General features: G+C 56.0%; 1 protein-coding gene across 2 annotated transcripts in view; it reads left to right on the top strand.

Moving 5' to 3' along the window:
* Positions 1–2,538: 2,538 nt before the first annotated feature.
* Positions 2,539–6,038, top strand: part of TMEM184B (transmembrane protein 184B) — a 46,987-nt gene continuing 43,487 nt past the window's right edge. The window contains exon 1 of one of the 2 annotated variants that reach the window (XM_070599742.1): positions 2,539–2,693. The gene's annotated coding sequence lies outside the window, so the exon portion shown is untranslated. The remainder of the gene's footprint in view (positions 2,694–6,038) is intronic. The other variant, XM_070599740.1, reaches the window with a different exon arrangement.

Genomic DNA, 6,038 nt, shown 5'->3' with positions numbered 1-6,038 from the left:
TTTATCTCCATTTTGAACAGCCTGGGGAGAGGATGAGGAAAGGCAGAGAGCAACCAGCTAGGGCTCCCAGTGCCACCTGCTGACCTGCCATGTCATTCAGGCCAGGTGACTTTCTGCCTTGAGCCCCCCCTAGCAACACAAGCCTAAAAATACCCACCACCTGCCTCTGTCCCCACCAGCCTGAGGCCCCTGTAAGTTGAGACTCAAGAGTGCCCTTGATGAGCAGGGGCTGAGAACCTGACTTTGGGTGTGCTTTGGACTGGAGGGGAGAGTGGATGTCAGATTGTGCCTATTTCCTAAACTTTCTATGCTGGGCAGAAGAAATGCTGATAACTAAGACAAGGACTTTGCCCTGGAGGGGTTTTCATGTAGGAAGGGAGAGCTGAGAAGTGATAAACAAATGATTACGATGCAATCAATGATAAGCCTTATTCTGTGTGTCGGAATAGCCCTGAGCAACTTCCTACCTGGGGCTGGGAAGGAATTTTTCTACAGGACTCTTCCTGGAGGATTTTTGTGCATGCTACAGATGCTTTCTGAGCATATTCTCTATGCCAGAGCTTAGACTAAGTACTGGGCTTATATCAGGAAATAAAAAGGACAAAAATCTTTGTCTTCATAGAGCTTGTGTTCTACTGGCGGAAACTAAACGTTATGATAGAAATTAAGTGATATGGGGAAAAACAGAGCATGGGAAGGGAGGAATCAAGAGTGCATGTGAGGGGTCTGGCAATTTTCCTAGGGTAGTCAGGGCAGGCCTCACTGAGTAGGGGAACATTTGAGCAAACCGTTGAAGAAGATGAGGGAGGGGCCATTCAGCTACCTGAGAGAATAGCCATCCCAGCAGAGGGAACAGCCAGTGCAAAGGACCTGAGGCTGAGTGTGCGTGGGTTGTTCTAGGAGCAGCAAGGGATCAGTGTGGAGGGAAAGAAGCGGAGGAGATGAGGTCAGACATGCCTGGTGGGTAGAATGTCAAATCAAGCAAGGCTTTGAAGGAATTTGTAAGGATTTTGGCTTTTACAGAGTGAAATGGGGAGCCAATGGAGGGTTTTGAGCAAAGAAGTGCCATTTTCTGACTTAGGTTTTAAAAGAATCCCTGTGGCTCCTATATTGACACAGACTGGGGCAGAGAGCAAGGTTGGAAAAAGGGAAGCTGGATAGGAGAACACTGCGATAGTCCTGGTCAGCTTGCGCTGCTATAGCAAATTACCATCGATTGGGTGGTTTATCAACAGCAGAAATTTGTTTCTCATAGCTCTGGAGGCTGAAGTCCGAGATCAGGCTGCCTGCCAGCATGGTTCGGTTCTGGTGAGACCCCTTTTCTGGGTTGCACACTGCTAACTGCCAGCTTCTTGTACCTTCACGTGGTGGAGAGAAGGTTAGAGAGCTCTGTGGGGGTCTCTCTTATAAAGGCACTAATCCCCTTCAGAAGGTTCCACCTGCGTGACCTAAGTACCTCCCAAAGGCCCCACCCTCTAATGCCATCCTGTTGGGGGTTAGGATTTCAGCATACGAATTTGGGGGGGACACAAACACTCCATCCATCACAAGAAGATTGCAATAATCCTGAGCAGAAAGTGGACGAAGGTGATAGCATGGAGATGGGGTGGAAGAGCTCAGAGTCTAGATATATTTTGCGGGTAGAGCCCACAGGATTTCCTGCTCCAGCCGGTAAGGGTGAGGGAGGAGTGATTCACGGATGACTAGGAGTTCTGGCCCGGATGCGGGACGGATGGAGTTGCCAACCGCTGTTGGGAGGAGGCTGTGAGGGCACAGGTTTGGATATGTTTGAGAGGGGAAGTGCGTTCAGTTGTGGGCACGTTTACTTTGAGATGCCTATTGGACCTCAAGTACGAGGTATTGAGTAGACAGTTCAGGGGACGAGTCTGGGCTGGCGATATAAATAAATTTGGAGATGTTGAGCACATCAACGTCAGAACTTGATTGGATTTTTTGGTTTTCAGTTAACCTGGGTAAGGCGTGGACCTGGCAAACAGCACTGCGCTAGGCGGCTTGAATGCTATATCAAGAATTTTGCTAGTCAGGCCGTCCAGAGCGCCCAGAGCGAGGTGGGGCAAGAAAGAAGCGCCGCTAAGTGGAGCGGAAAGAAAAAGCCTTTCAATTTCATCTCGCCTAATTGCACACAGGACTTCAGTATAAATTAATTCCACGATTCCACATGCATCCTTCACTCGATAAATAGCCATTATATATTGTTTCATCTTCAAAATAGGCCCGAATGGAGGAAATTAGGGTTAAGAGAAGTGAAGCGCCCGATAGCCGGCGAGTGTCTGGAAGAGAACGTGGAGCCCCGTCTCTGTCCGTGCACCCCAGGAAGCTCTGCGGTGCGCAGGGTTGCAGCGGTCGGATGCATGGAGGGGAGGCGACTCTTGGCCTGTCTGTGAGCGGCGGGAGAACCGAGGTCGCCCCCACCACCCGGTGGAGACCTTGGTTCGGGGCGCGGTCCCTTTAAGGCCGGGCGGGTGATCTCAGCGGCGCCCTCGCCGCCCCGCCCTCCCCGGCGGCGCGCTCAGTGCGCAGGCGCGCCGCGGCGGCACTCCGCTGGGCCCGGGACGCGCCGGCGGCGGCGAGACACCGGGGCATCGGCGCCGCCCGCCCGCCCCGCCCGCAGAGGCCGGCCGCCGCGCGTCGCCCACACGCCGCCGCCGCCGCCGCGGCCATGGGCTCCTGAGGTACCCCGCCCAGGCGGCCTCGCGCCGCAGGCCTGAGGGGGGTGGTGCGGGCTCCCGGGGCCGGGGGCTGCTCCGTTTGGGGGAAGCCTGCGCGGGGTCGCCCCGCGGGTAGCGTCGGCCCCCAGACCCCGGGCGGGGAGGGGACAGAGGCGGGCGGCCTGGCCGGGCAGGGAGGGAGCATCCGCCGCGGCGCCCGTCCCTCCTTGCGTCCCCTCCCCGCCCTGCAGGGTCGCAGGGCCGCCCGTGGGTGTGCCCTGGCCCCCTCCTCGCCAACGTGGCGGGGACCGCGCCTGGAGTGTAATCGGACCTGCCTGTGGGGGTGGCTGGGGCGAGGGGAGGCGGCTGGATAGGGCCTCTGCAAGTAGGATTGTGTGCGCCCGGTGGGTGTGCTGGCGCCTGGCACGGCGGCCGAGGCGGTGGGGGAAGCGTCCGTGCCCTGTGCTGTGCGGTGGCTGTGATCTGGGAGGGCGGTTGGCCTGGAGAGGCCTTCGGGGATGCCTGCAGGGAGGGTGTACCCGCCTTGCCTTACAGGTCAGCTGTTTGGAGGGGCACTGACGGGAACCTGGGGCTCCAAGGCTGTTTGCCTGGAAGGGGACTACAGAGTCTGGTGTAGGGTGTGTGTATCCATCCTCTGGGTTGTACATTTCCTCCCTGGCCACAGTGCTCTGGATCTAGTGCTGGTTGACTCCAGGCTATGGCAAGGTAATGGGGTTTGGAGGTGGGCTCAAGTATCTATTCCTGATCCATATCCCCTCTGGGCTTGTGCGAGGCCGGACATTACGGACATTACACACACACACACACACACACACACTCAGGGCACTGTCGGGGCAAAGCAGGTGTTTGCATGCCCGATACCTGTGTGTGAGGTGAAGTCCATGAATTATTTATCTGTCTGCCGGGTGCTTTATGTAAGGCGAGAAGCAGCAATCTGTGCCCTGGAGGCCCTGGAGTCGTCAGGCAAACAAGCTCACCTGCACCTGCACAGGCTGCGCAGTCTCAGGTGTGACTTCCTTCACGGGTTTTGCTTGCAGCATCCCTTCCTTTTCGGCATGCTAGCTGGGCCCCCTCGGCTCTGCACCTGGGGACATCTTGTCGGAGGGTGCTTTGTGTATCAGAGCTGGAACCGTGGGTTGGGAGGGCCCCAACAGCCAGGCCTGCATGCCTGTTTTGTCAGGCCTTGGACACAAACTCATGATGCCCCTGGCATCCACGAGTTCGCAGGTCGATGGGGAAGTCAAACTTGAAAACAAGTAATAACGATGATGTGAAAAATGTAAAATAAAGGAAGTGCAGAGTGGGTTCAGTGCTGGGAGAGGGGGAACGTGGCCAGCAGAAAGGACTGACACAAGGGGATGGCTGAGCTGAAGCTTGAAGGATGACTGGCATCCGTCTGATGCTTTGATGCTGTCCACATATATTTTCCTAGTTATTTTTCTCAGTGGCCGTGTGAGTAAGAGACTGTTGTTACCCTTAATTGCAAACGAGGGAGCTGAGACCCAGAGGGAATACATGACTTGGTTGTCCGTGGTACCTGGCGGGCCTGGATGGAGTCATCCTTGGACCAGGCCCTCTTGCTGCTGGATCTTGCTGCCTTGTAACTTACTGAGCATCTACTACATACCAGGCGCCAGTCTAGGGGCACAAAAGTCTGAAGATGAATGGGCTGTAGTGCCCAGCCTCTAGGGGCTCCCAGTCCACTGGGGAGATGGACCTAGATGGTGACCCCAGTGCAGACAGGGGACCCCGAGAGCCAGTGTGGGTGGAGAAGGCGCTGTGAATCCCTCACCCGCCAGAACCACCAGCAAGCTGCGGTGCCTTTGTACAGCCCTTGGGGCTCTAGATGTGTTGTAAGTCGCTCCCATGTGGTCGTGAGTTATACCAGGACCCCCTTCTAAAGCTCTCCAAGTGGGTGGGAAGAGGAGCTGCAGGGCAGGATGCGGGTGGGTGATCTCCTGTCCTAGTTCACTCGTGCTGGCCGAGTTCTGTGCAGCGCAGGCTTCTGTCTGGAGCCTCTTTTCTTCCCCTCTGCCTTTGAGGTTTTGCTCTTGGTTTCTGGCAGGCTGGCCCAGCTCTCTCCCCAAGAGGGGCTCAGTGCTATTTCCAGTCCCCGCTGTGCTCATTTCTCCCCGTAAATTCCCACTTTCCCTGGAGTGGAAACAGCCTCCGTGAGGCAGAGCACAACCCTTTATTGTTTTGAAACTGAGTAACAGCAAATGCCCTTCTTGCTCTGCGGGGCCTCTAGAGTGGGGATTTGCTGTGTGAGTTGTGGAAGGCCAGCAGTTGGGCCTTGGGAGAGCTCTGTGTGGGGTCTGCCGCAGGAATTTCACGGGTGGTAAGCACTTACTGAAGACCTACTGTGTGCCTGGCACCATGCTAGGCCTTGGGGAGGAGAGGCCTGAGTCGTGGGTCGTGCCTCTAAAAGGTATGGTTCGCTGAGAGAGTCCAGCGTAGAAGAAATATGTGAGACAGTGCTCTACTTGTGGTCGAAACAGAGGCCCCAAAGGGGCCGGAGGACAATAGGAACAACAGCTCGTTTATTAAGCACTTACTGTGTGCCAGGCACAGTTCAAAGCGCTTTCATGAATTGCTGCATTTCATCCTCCCATCACCCAGGGAGGTGGGAGCGGTTACCTTCACGCTTTGTCGAGGAGGCAGCCCAGGAGGATAAAGCCATGCTCGTCGGTGGAGCTGAGCTCTGAACCAGCTGGTCTGCCCTCAGAGCCTGTGCTCTTCCCTCACTAACCCTAGGATGTGCCAGAAGTCGTCCTGGAAACAAAATGTCCTGAACCTTGAAGGGCCAGGAGTGCCCGGCCCAAGGAGGAAGGGGGCGTTCTAGGTAGAGGAGCTCATGGGCAGGGGGCTGGAGGCCTCAACTACCTCGTCTCCAGACGTGGCTGCAGAGGGCCTGCACATGAAGACCTTTGAGGGCCCTGCTAAGGAGTTTGATTTTGATCCCGGTGTGGTCAACAGGGGCCCCTGAAGGTTTCAAAAAGGAAGTGACATCCTAGGCCGTGTGTTACAAGACGGCACGATCTCCTCTTATCCTCCTTCCTTTATCCCCACAGATAACTCCAAGAAACCGGCTTCCCTCTCCTTCGCTCCTCAGGTCGCTGGCATCCTTTTAGTCCCTCTTGCCTTTCCCTTTTCTTCTAGCAGCTTCTGGTCTTGACCACCCTGTGTGACTCAGGACAGGCCTCTGGAGTCCGCTATTGTAATGGTATCTGCTGTCAAACTGGCTTCTGTGGCCGGTGTGAATTGGCTCCACTGAGCTGGAACTGAAGTTCTGGCTCTCCCAGTTCTCACGGGTCCTCGCTGACGTCTCATGCCATAGGTCTGGGATGG

This window comes from Equus przewalskii, chromosome 29 (genome assembly GCF_037783145.1).
Source record: "Equus przewalskii isolate Varuska chromosome 29, EquPr2, whole genome shotgun sequence".
Classification (NCBI taxonomy): domain Eukaryota; kingdom Metazoa; phylum Chordata; class Mammalia; order Perissodactyla; family Equidae; genus Equus; species Equus przewalskii.
The sequence above is the reverse complement of the archived record's forward strand: the minus strand, read 5'-3'. Positions and strand labels throughout refer to the sequence as shown.